This window comes from Salvia splendens, chromosome 19 (genome assembly GCF_004379255.2).
Source record: "Salvia splendens isolate huo1 chromosome 19, SspV2, whole genome shotgun sequence".
NCBI classification, from domain to species: Eukaryota; Viridiplantae; Streptophyta; class Magnoliopsida; order Lamiales; family Lamiaceae; genus Salvia; species Salvia splendens.
In genome coordinates, this window is record NC_056050.1 from 18,654,867 (window position 1) to 18,668,755 (window position 13,889).

At 42.1% G+C, this 13,889-nt stretch overlaps 1 long non-coding RNA gene across 1 annotated transcript; it reads left to right on the forward strand.

Moving 5' to 3' along the window:
• The first annotated feature begins 1,353 nt into the window (after positions 1 to 1,353).
• On the forward strand, positions 1,354 to 11,261 carry LOC121779627. The gene is made up of 3 exons (XR_006045861.1): positions 1,354 to 1,463; positions 6,766 to 8,409; positions 10,305 to 11,261. It is a non-coding gene; the product is annotated as an uncharacterized LOC121779627 (long non-coding RNA).
• The last annotated feature ends 2,628 nt before the right edge of the window (positions 11,262 to 13,889 follow it).

A 13,889-nucleotide genomic window follows, 5' to 3' on the forward strand; every position in this document is an offset into this window, starting at 1 on the left:
AACACTCACGTAATTGAAATAATTATAATTGTTTTGTTTTCATGGTTACCTTGGAGCCTACCCAAAGCAAGAACGATTCGAATATTTCTCTTGGAGTCTCAAATTCAGTTCCTATCAAAGTTAAAACTGTTAGACCATCTCTAAATTTCCTCGCGTGAGACAAATCCGGAGTCGGATCAAGGAAGCGCAAGACCAGCAAAAATCCTACGCCGATGAGCATCAAACCGAATTGAAATTTAACATTGGGAAGAAGGTCTTCTTTAAAGTATCCTCTTCCAAAGGAATAACTAGATTTGGACTCAAGGGAAAGCTGAAACCACGTTTTATTGGACCCTATGGAATTCTGGAAGAAGTGGGCCCACTAGCATATCGCTTGGCATTACCACCCAACTTTGGGAACGTACACAACGTATTCCACGTCTCCCAACTTCGAAGGTACATTTTCGACCCAAAACATGTGATTCGCCACGAAGAAATCGCTCTAGAACCTGACCTGAGTTACGAAGAAAAGCCGGTAGAAATACTATATCGAAAGGTGCAGCAACTTCGGAACAAGTCGATTGCTACAGTGAAGGTTTTGTGGAAATACCACGGACAGGAAGAAGCAACATGGAAGCTAGAAGAGAAAATGAAGAAGAAATGTCCCGAGCTTTTTATCTAAATACTTCCTAAATTTCGGGATGAAATTTCTTTTAAGAGGGGTAATATGTAACAACCCGCTAAGCCGATATTATTAGAAACTATATTATTAGCTTGATTATCTATATAAGTAACTTTTATGCGATTAAATCCGAGCTACGTTAGATTGTCGTTGTTTGTATGACGATAGGGAAGTGAAAAAAATAATTAAGACCCCAAAATTTAAAATTTTAATGTCCGATACATCCAACAAAAGTTTAACAAAATTTAATCTTTACATCCTGCGTTCTAAAGAAAATCGGGTACTTCAACACAGACAGCCACGGACTTGAACCAATCAAACCTACACCAAATTAAATGAACAAGTGAACAATTATCAAATAATTACGTTAATAAACAAATATATATAATAAAAAAGAGAAAGAGGGAAGATCCAGAGGATCAAATTTTTTCCACATAGCATTTAATACTGCGATCAAATTTTTCCACACAGCATTGAATACTGCATTTAATGATAGCAAGGGAATATCAAATCTCCAAACAAAGGAAAATGATTAGGATAAGAATGTAGCAACTTGCTGCCACAACTTGCTACCCACACCACTTTCACTTGCCACTTGCCATTCTTTATGCATATGTATGGATATAAACAATCATTTTCACCCACCCACATCACAATCAAACTTTCCAAAAATTTCACATAGAATAGAGGAAGGAGAGTTGCAGATAATTGAAATTTTTGACATACAATAGAGGAAGGAGAGTTGCAGATAATTGTAGGATCAAGTCACCAATCCAACAACACTCTTTGCCCACGTAAAAAGGTAAATCCCAAACCTTTCTTTTCTGCACATACGTATAAGCATATGCATATCTAAGGAGAAAGTAGAATCTGCTCAAATCAGAAATCAACAATACACAGCAAGTTTAACACCATGTTTCACCATCAAATCTCAAGTAGCAAGATAATTGTTCAAGGATCACCAAATTTATATAACATATATAATCCAAGTCCTACCACCAAGGTAAGCATAAATTAAGAATCTGATCTCATGGGTATGAATGTGCCGGAGACAGACTTTCGGCAGCCCAGAGACGATGAGGGCAGCCCGACACCCTAGCGACTGCCAATATCACAACCTTAACGAATCTACAATTAGAAAACACCAAACTTTTAAATCCAAGATTTAATCTTTAGAAAAAAATAACAAAGGGGAAAAATGATAAAAATAAAATTGGCCTACCTTACCTGTCGGAGAATAGCGAGGCGCGGAAGAGAGGCGGTGAAGCCGCTGCCTGTGCATGCACAGCAGCGACGGTCAGCCGGCGCGCACGCAGCAGCGGCGGTGGCGGTATGAGTAGATCCGAGAGGGGGAGAGATAGAGGACAAAGAAAAGAAAGAGAGCGGAGGGAGAGAAGAGAGGGACAGACGGAGGGGGAAGAGAGAGGGAGCGCCGCCGGAGGCGGCGACGGATGGCGGCGGCGTGAGCGTAGCCGAGGGGGAAGAAAGAGAGAGGAAAGAGGGAGAAACGGAAGGGGAAGAGAGAGACACCGCCGGAGGCAGAGGCGGACGGCGGCGACAGCATCAGCTGGAAGTGAGAAGGAGGAGCTTCTTTCATATCAATTTGGGGTTAAGAATTAGTGTGAGGAAGATGATGACTTAGTATATATGTGGGTTTTATTTATTTCTTTTGGGCTAGCATTTTAATTGATGATTGGGCTGCATGTTATTTACTTGGGCTAAGAGGATGAGAGAATTAAAATCCGAGCCCAACTGCTTTTAATAAGTTGCGCTGCAGTAAATTTATTTTAAAAGGTGGCCAAGAATTAGTTGGGAGATATTTAGATATATAATTTTTAGCCTAAGTTTAAATTAAGGTTCCATTAATATTTTTATATGGTTTTGTGTAGCTAAGTGAAAATAATTGCTTCGATTTTGAGTCTTGGTAGGGTGGTGTCCCTACTTGGAACCTCTGACCGTGAACGGCAGAGAAGGTGACCGTGGAAGGCGGCCACCTTCCCGGCACAAGGATAATTCTGATATAATGGGCAGGGAAGGTGACCGTGTGAGAACACCATCTCAACGGCACAATGTGATCAGATATGGCTAAGTACAGGAAAAAGGGGGCTGCAGCCCAATGTGAATATATTTAGTAAGCTCGGGTCTTTTTCAATAAAACCCTCGAGTGTTACTGTGATGATGGCTTGACAATATTTTCAAATGTATATGTGTAATTTTCGGCAATGTGTTCACTGAGTACTTTTTGTACTCAGCCCTGCATATATTTCTAAATGTGCAGGTTGAGCAGCGAAGTGGTGGAGGAAGTGCTATTAAGACAAGACATTTAATTCAGTCAGATTTTGACTCTCGGAGGTTCATGTCTTCATAAATGGAACCGTGTTCATTTTCTTCCGTTGTGCATCTAAAAAGGCTCAAGTTTATTTTGTTCAAAACTCTGATATTTTGAAGTTTTTACAAACAATTACTCGAGTCTTCATGATTGAGTATCTTTCTTCTATGTATCAGCACTTAATTAGTCATGTCTAGCAACCAATGTTTGATTTTATTTTCCCTTATTTCTTTCCCCGCTTCTTATACCCCCACCCCTAGTCACGGTTCCCCGACTATGCTATCCTTAGCAAGTGCGGTCGTGACAAGGGAGCAAGAAGAGGAACTACTAGAAGTGCTCAGAAGGAATAAGACAGCCATAGGGTGGACTCTGTCAGACCTGGTGGGAATAAGTCCTGACCTTTGCATGCATCATATTCGCTTAGAGGAATAAGCAAAACCCACCGAGACCCGCAGAGGAAGTTGAACCCGAATATGAGAGAAGAAGTCCTGAAGGAAGTGCTCAAGTTGTTGTCATTGTGGATCATATACTCCATTCCTGACAGTAAATGGGTATGCCCGGTTCATATGGTACCAAAGAAGTCGGGAATCCAAGTGGTAACAAATGAGAAAAATGAGTTGGTGCCCACAAGATTGGTAACCGGTTGGCGGATGTGCATCGATTACCGGAAACTGAATGAGGCCACGCGGAAAGACCATTTTCCGTTGTCTTTCATAGATCAAATGTTGGAAAGATTGGCAGGCAAGAAGTTTTTCTGTTTCCTGGACGGATACAGTAGAAGGATGCCCTTTGGGTTGTGTAATGTGCCAGGCACTTTTCAGAGGTGCATGATGAGTTTTTTTCAAGACCTGTTGGAGGAATGTATCGAGATTTTTATGGATGACTTCACAGTCTACGGGAATTCTTTCGAGGCCTGACTCGCCAGCTTGGATCTAGTACTACAAAGATGCAGAGAGAAAAATCTGGTGCTGAATTTCGAGAAGTGCCACTTTATGGTACAGGAGGGAAATGTTTTGGGATACGTTGTCTCGGAAAAGGGTATTCAGGTGGATGAGGCGAAGGTAGACGTGATCTCAAGGCTTCCGTACACTACAAATCATAAGGAGATTAGGGGATTTTTGGGCCATGCTGGGTTCTACCGAAGGTTTATCAAGGACTTTGCAAAAATCGCACAACCACTTACCCGCCTCCTGCAGAATGACGTAGACTTTAACTTTGATGAGGCATGTCAAGGGCCTTCCAACTTCTAAAAGAAAGGCTTGTATCAGCCCCTATTATTAGAGCTCCAGACTGGAATTACTCCTTTAAGGTAATGTGTGACACCAGTGACTTTGCTGTCGGAGCAGTCCTAGGTCAAAGAATTGAAGGGAAGAACTACGTGATTTTCTACGCATCAAAAACCCTGAATCAAGCCAAGAAAAACTACGACACCACGAAAAAGGAAATGCTAGCTGTCGTATACTCATTTGAGAAGATCCGACCATACTTGCTGGGGTCGAAGGTAATAGTGTTCACTGACCATGCAGCGATAAAGTATTTACTGACAAAAAAGGAGTCCAATCCACGACTGATCCGATGGGTGTTATTACTTCAAGAGTTCGACTGGGAAGTGAAAGACAAGAAGGGTACCAAGAACAGGGTAGCTGACCACCTCAGCATAATTTTCCAAGGGGAAACTGAAGAAGCTATATCAGATGCGTTCCCGGAAGAACATCTATACTTTACAGGGGAGCCTTCAAGCCTTATTCATTAGGATAAGGTGATGGCCGCAACTGGAGCAGGAGTTTCTGACAAAGGGAAGTACCCGCTGTATGCAGAACCATGGTTCGCTGACCTAGCAAACTATCTAGTCACAGGAGAACTGCCCAGTGCTCCGGAGATCTCCCGGGCCCAAAAAATGAAAATTAGAAGCGAGGCCAAGTACTATTTTTGGGATGATCCGTATCTATGGAGGATGGGATCCGACCAAGTAATCAGGAGATGCATTCCAGAATGGGAGCAAAGAGACGTACTAGACCACTGCCATGCATTGGCGTGCGGTGGACATTTCGGTCCAAGGAAGACTGCCATGCATTGGCGTGCGGTGGACATTTCTAGATAGCGGATTCTATTGGCCGACATTGAACAAAGATGCCTGCGAGTACTTCCAGAGTTGTAACCGATGCCAGCAGACCGGGGGAATTTCCACTCGAGACGAGATGCCCCAGATTCCGGTGATCGTCTGCGAGGTGTTCGATGTTTGGGGAATGGACTTCATGGGTCCGTTCCCATCTTCCTATGGTAACTCTTACATATTGGTGGCAGTAGATTACGTGTCAAAATGGATAGAGGCCAAGGCAACTGCCACATGTGAGGCAAATGAGGTCACAAGGTTCCTCAAGGCAAATATTTTATGTAGATATGGGATACCAAGGGAGGTCATTTCTGACCAAGGAACGCATTTCTGTGATCGAACGATGGAAGCGCTTATGAAGAAATACGGGGTACATCACAGACTCTCCACCCCGTATCATCCGCAGAGCAACGGTCAAGTGGAAATTTCCAACAGAGTGATCAAAGGGATTTTGGAAAAGACCGTTAACCCGTCACGAAAGGATTGGAGGAAAAGGCTAGATGACGCGCTTTGGGCCTATCGAACTGTGTTCAAGACCCCCATTGGAATGTCGCCATATAGACTTGTGTTTGGCAAAATGTGCCATCTTCCGGTTGGGATAGAGCACAAGGCTTATTGGGCAGTTAGAGAGATGAACATGAAGCCTCAGGCTAGTGAAGAGGAACGAAAGCTGCAACTGCAAGAGCTGGAGGAGTTAAGACTTGAATCCTACGATGCTGCAATGTGGTACAAGGAGAAAACCAAGTTGTGGCACGATAAGAACCCCCGGACGAAGGAACTGCAGGTTGGACAGAAAGTACTCCTCTTCCAGTCAAGGCTGAAGCTGGTGCCCGGGAAACTGAAGTCTAAGTGGACCGGACCGTACACTATTGTTAGCCTCAGAGCTAATAGAGCTGTGGAAATTCAAGGATGTACTCTTGACTCTATCCATTTTCTTGTTAATGGTCATAGAGTCAAGCGGTTTAGGGATAGTTCGGAGCTGTGTGTGGTGGACGAAGTCCCACTGCGCATGCTCCCCACTATCGCCTAGTTGGTTAAAGGGTTTAAGTATTCTTGGGGAATTCTTGGGTCAAAGAAATGACATGAAGTTCGAAAATTTCTAAGATAAAACCATATTCCCAAGATACTTAAACAGTTTTGTAAATATTGTGAATATTCCTTTTATGTTCTCTTAAAAAAAACCAAACAAAGAAAAAAAATCTTTTAACCCAAAAATATTTTCAAAATATCGAACAACCCTTGAAAGGTCAGTTGAACTTTAAAATGTTTTTCTATCTATTTCCTTTGACCTGGGAGTTCGGTGTTTCATTCTTTTGTTTAATGTGTTTTCAAGTTGTTAGATGGAAGGAACAGGCAGGAACACGGTTGTTAATTTAAGGGGAGAAAAATTTGAAAAAATTGTGGGGGAACTTCAAATTTGAAATTCGAAATTCAAAGTGAAGAAGATGTTATTATTTTCAAATCCTTTTGCAGAGGATGTACGGTCGCTCACGTCACACGTAACCATTCCTCTGCCTTCTTTTGTTTTATTTAATTTTTTTTATTTTATTTCCCCTACCTCTTATTAAAACTTTCCCCTCACGCTTGTTCCTCTCATACACGCTTTTCAAACTTTCAAAACCCTAACTTCAAAATTCCTAATTTTTTGTGTGTAAGCTTCAGGTGGTGCCATCACCAGTCACCAAGTTCCGACACGATAGACACCCGGAGTGGACAAAGCACTAAAAAAGGAAAAGCTGTAGGAAGAAGAGCAGCGGCGAGGCCACCGGTGAACCCTGCTGCTAAACGACAGGCCACATCTCAACCAGAACTCACCAATCCTTCAAGTGCACCCAAAAAAAGAAGGCTTGAGATGCCTATCGAACCACCGCCCACATCTGCCACATTTGCCCCCGAGACTGACCAAGAACAAATCGTGAGGGAATTCTTGCAAAAATTTGGTCGAGGAGCAAAGGGCAGTGAGGTTTGCAGATCCGGTTAAACCACCGCTACTCCATCTCAGACAAACCCACCGCAACCTCCCATCTGTGAGACACCTGCTCTCCACACTGAGTCTACAGAAGCAGGGGAACCGCACATCCACACATGGCCATGACTCCAGTCAAGGATTTTTCTTCCCCACCAACGCACGCCACTCCTCCGGCGACGATATTACTTCCAACTCCAGATTCGAGACATGCTAACGAAGTGAGTGACCATGAGGAGGACAGGGAAGAAGAGATCCACGATGAAGGGAACCCGACTGTTGATGATGAACCAGATGAGAAAGGAGATGATTTTGCAGAGGATGAGGGTTTAGCTCCACTCTAACAACACCTGAGCTCATCACGCACAAACGTGGGGGGCGTTTCAAGACCAGCATATCACGGGAAGTCCACATCACCAACCACCTCCTGCATTTTGCCCAGATTTTTATTGGCTACAATCTGATGGGACAGGTCAGCTCCACTCTAACAACACTTGAGCTTTATTTCACCTAGTGTATGTTAAAGGGTGTGAAGGTCCACCTCGGCTACTGGTCGGCTCAAGCGTGCCATTTGATGACTACCCACACGTCGCGCCATCTCTATACGTGCCATCTTCTCGGGGCATATCTACAGCGGAACATCAAGATAAAAATCGCAAAGTCAGTACCACCTCTAAAAATGTGTAACACCCCGGAGCAGTTTAATGTGGATTTCTTCTTTAACAAAGGGTTGTTATACATGAAAGACGACGAAATCTACTTCTATGAGGTGGGGCAGACGGAAGCAGCCATTAGAGTGGAAGGGAGTTCGGCGACGGAGACGGTCACAATGGAATAGAAGAAGGAACTGGAAGGAGTGAGGGCCGACATACAGGATATCAAAACTGAGTTATCAGCATTGACCTCCATGGTTCTAGGGCTGAAGGAGCCACTGGGGGTGCACATCAATAGAATGACCGAAGCCCTGACCTTGGTGATGAAAATGGTCAACTTCGTGGAACAGAGGACACCTCAACCCCACCAAGGCCCTTCCCTAGGAACTACCCCCCAGAAATCTGCCCCGACTGCCCCAGTGACTATGCCAGTGAAGAAGAGAAAGGAGCCTACCCCATCCACTACCAACGAATCAGCCGGCACATCAACCAAGCGACAGAAAGGAGATGAAGATACCACCACCACCACCACCACCACCACTGTTCTTGCGAGGAGAGAAATCCCGAGGCCAAGCCAGCCCAAGGCCAGGATGGATGCAACACCACCATCCCCAGAGGAGTAGCACAGAAGTCTGGTCCCCGCAGGGGCCAGGGACAGAATTGATCTGACACCCCTCGAGTAACCAAGTAATTTTAATTTCTGTTTTATTTTTGGTTTTGGTCTAGTTTTCTTTTTAGTATGCATGCTAGGTAGTTGCTTTATACTTTCTTCCACTTAGGTCATGGCTTGGCCTAAGTGTGAGAAGTTTGTGTGCTTAGTTATGTGTTTTTTTCTATATTCTAGTGTATCTGCTCACACTTAGCCCATGGCTTTGCCTAAGTGTGAGAAGATTGTTTTGTACATGTTTTGTTGAGTTTTGCCTTCTTACACTTAGCCCAATGTTTGGTCTAAGTGTGAGGAGTTTGTGCTTTGTGTTTTTGTGTTTATGTCGCCACTAACAACCCTGCTTTCCACTTCATAAGGATTGCTTGGGGACAAGCATAAATGAACTGGGATGGGGGAAGCAGTTAGTGCAGTTAGTGTCTTGTACATATTCTGTTAGGTCTAAGAGTTAGCAGAAGGTTTTTTTTTAGGTTCTGTGTTTGCATAACTGGTATAATAGATAGCAAAAGCCCCTTAGGGAGAGTAATATTGAAGAGAGAAATACATGCTAATTTGTGAATCCCTTTTTCCTTAATAAATATAAGTCAGTTGGAAGAAGTAAGAACGATAGAAAACGGCTGAATTTAAGCTTACCGTGAAGCCCTCTTAAAAGTGAGTTATAAGCCTAAAGTATAACACTTTCTACTAAACACTTAAAAAAAGAAGAGAGTGACTGCCATTGATGCTAAAGGAAAAATGACATAGGTAGTAAGGACTAAAGGCAATAGGGATAACCATTTTGAGCTTAATTCCTTCGAACTTGCTGAACCTGCCTCATTGGAAAGGCACCCCTTAGTGAACTCTTTGGGCCTCTACTATACCGAATCCATTTATTGGAACCTTTAGCCTGCATGCCATGTGAACGAGGGGGCAGGGATGGAGTAGCTCGATGGTAGGGGTAGAAGATAGATTGAGAAATAAGGGAAAAATGAGAAAAAGTTAGAAATAATAAACGGGCAAGGAAAGTTGTAACTTGACCCGAGAAAAATGGTTAGAATATGGGCAGAAAAAAATATACATGTCATCAGGCCCAGGAAAAAGAAAAAAAAATTAGAAATGCAAAAAAGTGGGCAGGAACAGTTGTTTCCTGACCCATGGAAAAAAATACAGATAAAAAAAAGAAAAAAAAGAAGAGAAGGGTAGAAAAATTTTATGGCCCAAGTGAAAATAAAGTAGGGAAAATAAGGCAAATTAGCCAGGGGAACATCTCCAATATGCTGGAAAAGATAAAATCATACACGGGGAGGTTGTTACCAAGTTTTGCCCCTGAGTTCACATGTCTGTATCATGTTTTACCTGTACTTCTCGAACTTAGGACCCTAAGATTCTCACCGATATACACTGTAACCCCTTAGCCCCATTATAACCCAATGAAAGACCTTAAGGAACTATTACGTGACATCAATCTTAAGGCATCAATGGTATGGCAAAATGAAGAGCGAATGATCCTTACGTCCCTGGTGAGGAACAAGTGATCGTGTGAATCTAACAGAAGGTAAAATTTTAGGCTATCTTGACGAACTGACAGCTTGACTAGATAGAAGAAGGGAGGGGGAAGAATCTGAGGCTGTAAATGCTTGGATTGGCCTTAAACTTGTGGGGATGGCTGCTAGAAAAATACCAGTTTATGCACTTATGTGTTTTCTTTTCCTTTGTCTTGTGATTTCTGTGTGTTTCATTTTTTTTCCTAGGTCTAGGAGTTTACGTTTTAGGACGGTTGAAAGGGGAGGATGCATCGAAACTTGCCTTTTTTCGTTCTTTCTTGTCTTTCATACTTGAGGACAAGCATGGTTTAAGTGTGAGTAGTTTGATAAGGCTCGTTTCATACTTGAGGACAAGCTGTGTTTTCTACGATGCTAACGCGCATTTATAAGTCCAGGTGCGTGAAAAATCTGCCAGGCCCAGGAAGGGGGAGCAATCACCAGGGCAGAGAAAATAGAAGAGAAAAAGTGAAGAAAAAGAGCGAAATCCTTAAGGGCACAATTGTCAAATCATGAAGTCTGTTGCCCTAGGAATTTGAGCCACGCCTATAAATACAAGGAAGCTAAAGAAAAGAGAGGAGACACTTAGTTAGAAAATTTCCTTAGGTATTTCGACTCACTCTAAAAAATTCTCTCACTTAGTTCACGCACTTGATTCCATGGGAGATCTGGGGTAGTTTAGTGTGGTGTTTTGTTCAGTTTGGAAGTGTAACACCGCTCCTATAGGGAGCGAAGAAACAATTTACTTTTCGCACATACTCTATCTCGTCGATTTCCGTGCCTGAAATTCGGCGATTGTTTTGTGACATGATTTGCAGTTTATGGTTAATCTAGTTTCGTATTCAGTTTGTTTTGGATCTGATGCTTACTGTTCTGTTTACTAAGTTGGATGCTTTTCGAATTGAATTGTAGATCGAAGTTGAGATCGTTGAGATCGGAGTGGATCTATTGAATCGGAGTTGAAATGGTGTTGGAAGTTGTGGATCTGATTTAGTTGGTGATGAATCTGATAGATCTAGCTTAAATTTCTTTTAACTGTTTGAATCTTTGTACGTAAGTTTGGATCTGCATGGGAAACGTTGCTATTGCTGATTACTTGGTCCAGTAGATTAGATCTGATAGTTCTTAGTTTAATCTTAGCGTTCGTTGTTTGATTTGAAGTATGCTCTGTTTCATGTCCTGTTTTGTTCATTTCGTGTTTGATTGTTGAAGAAGATGAAGTCGATCAGTAGTTATAGTCGAGTTTGCTTTAGTTTGTTAATCGCAGCTTTCTGTTAGTAGCTAGGTAGGGAAATCTGTTTTGTCGCTTACTTTTACATGCTTTGTGTCTGGCTACTTTAGGAAACTCTTTTACTTTACCCAGGAAGTTTGGTGAATATTCTCCAGTTGCATTTGGTTCGAATCATGCATGCGTTTATATTTTACGTGCTTCCAATTCTCCAGGTCTGGTAGTTAGAATAGACTAGACTTAATTTCTCATGCCTAGTAGTTAAAACTCAGCCCTCATGTTGCGTGGCAGCAGCCGAACCATCCAAAAGTCCTCTCAATGCATTCTAACCCTTCCATCCTCGTGGATTCGATCCCGACTTCCCTATACTAGCCAATAATGTAGAGGGTTGAGGTTTTGAAGTTGGGAATTGCTGTGACAACGACTGCATTCTGAAAGTTCATGATCTTCTAGACCCTGTGCTCTAGCGAATCCTCTGGACCTAAGAATTCACAATCAAAAGGAACACAACAGTCACACCCTTTAAAACAACGAACTTCACACATCATAAGAAAATTAGACCTTATGGATTTGAATTTCGACATTCAGGTGAAACCATTTCGCACTATGTGCATCTTGTACTTAAAGCGGTACTCAAGTTGCATACTATTTTATTGTCGCGTCCTGATCCGGTAACAAACAATTATGTTGACCCACGATGGAAACACTTCAAGGTAATCTAACTTTAATTTGCATTTTTTGCATTAAAAACTTGCAGTTTGTTGGTAGTAATATACTGTTTTTATAATGCTGGTACGAAATTGCATATAGGGTAGTATTGGCGCTTTGGACGGCACATACATAAATGTGCTCGTCAGGACTTTAGATAAGCCACGATATCGCACATGAAAGGGCCAAATCGCGACCAATACTCTTACTGCTTGTGACCGCAATATGAAGTTTTTATACTTTCTACCTGGGTGGGAGGGATCGGCGGGTGACTCTCGAGTGCTTAGGGATGTTGTCACTAGAGAAGGTGGATTGAGAGTAAACAAAAGTTTAAGAACAGTACACTGTGATAATTTATTCCTTGTAGAATTCATTTTTATGATTTCCCATTATTTACACTAGCTAAAGATCCCATCCTATTTTGGCACTTTTATAGGAACTTATTATCTATGTGATAATGGATACGCAAACAGTGAAGGATTCCTTACTCCGTACAAAAACGTGCGCTATCATTTGAAGGACTGTGGAGTCAGGACCCAGCGTCCGCAAAATGCACGAGAGTTGTTTAATCTAAGGCACACTAGAGCTCGTAACATAATTGAGCGGGCATTTGCAGTGCTAAAGATGAGATGGGGCATCTTACGGAGTGCTACTTTCTATCCGATTAAGATCCAAATCCGGTTAATCATGGCATGCTTCCTGCTACACAATTTCGTATGGGTGAGATGCACAATGATCCAATTGAGCAACACGTTGACGGAGATACACAACCTCTGGAAGATGAGGAGGTTCATGGTGACCTAGACTTCATAGATCAAGTCGAGCCAACTACATAATGGAATCAAATGCGGGATGACTAGGCTAACTCCATGTGGAGTAATGTGTGTTTTTATGTGGCTTTTCCAAATTTAATTTGGTTAATTTTGCCTAAAATTGTCATCAAAACTACATCAGTTATATAAGTATTATCTTATTGTGGGCATATTCTAACTAATTACATATTTTCTCAATGTTTAGTTTTGTAGCGAGCCAATGTCGACGGTAACTGAAGAATTTGACATGATACCCGAGTGTCTTTGCGGCGGTGGTAGGATGAAGTTGTTATGTGCTGGGAAAGATGCTACACACGCCGGTCGTTACTTTTACAAATGCCCAGCCGATGATAAACATTCTGGGTCTTTCTTGTGGTGCGATGACTACCATACTCGGAATGGGGATGGCAAGCAACCGGCATATGGGAAGAGTCAATTGTATCGGCCTAATAAACAAATGTGGTCCAGTGAGCCAGTGAAAAATAAAAAAAATCATCAAGACCGGTAGTGATTGTGGGGTCTGCGGCCCCTGTCGTGTGGAAGCTCGGGTGAACCTCTTGTTGGCTGGCATGGGTTTAGTTTTATTATTCGTTGGATTTGTACTAGGGAAAATGGTGTAGTTTGTTTATGCAAAATGTGCGACAAAGACTCCTACTTATTCTGTAGTTTTCTATTCGTGAATTATGCTTTTGCTATGACATTTGGTGAATCAGCTACATGCACTTATGTTTTGAATTAAATGGTTTGTAATTTGTATATTATGTCATTTATAACCATGCGGTATTAAGCTCAATCAAAGCTGCACAAAGCATCATTTGTTTTGAGCTTAATATTAATTGATATATTAATTATGGGGTAGGTGTTGTAGCATTGACTTGTATCTTCTTTTGAGGGATATGCAAAATCACTTCATTGAATTATCTTGAATGCTGCAGATGGTGGATTTGATATGAATCTACCACATCAATCTCCTCATAAAAAAGAAAGCAGGGTAGATAACTGTGAAGGAGTGTAGAAGATGTGCTCATAAATGAGGAAGAATGGCTTCTATAAATATGAACCTCGTTGGTGTAGCAAAACACAAGTATCTCAATTCTCTCTTTCAACTTTTATTGCGTCAAAATAGAAATGGACTCACCACTCCAAAGCTCATTTCTTTACCATGGAAAATGGAAGCATGAAATTGACATGGTTCGCCTAAAAAATGAGTATGGCTGTGAGGGTTCTGTCTTCCC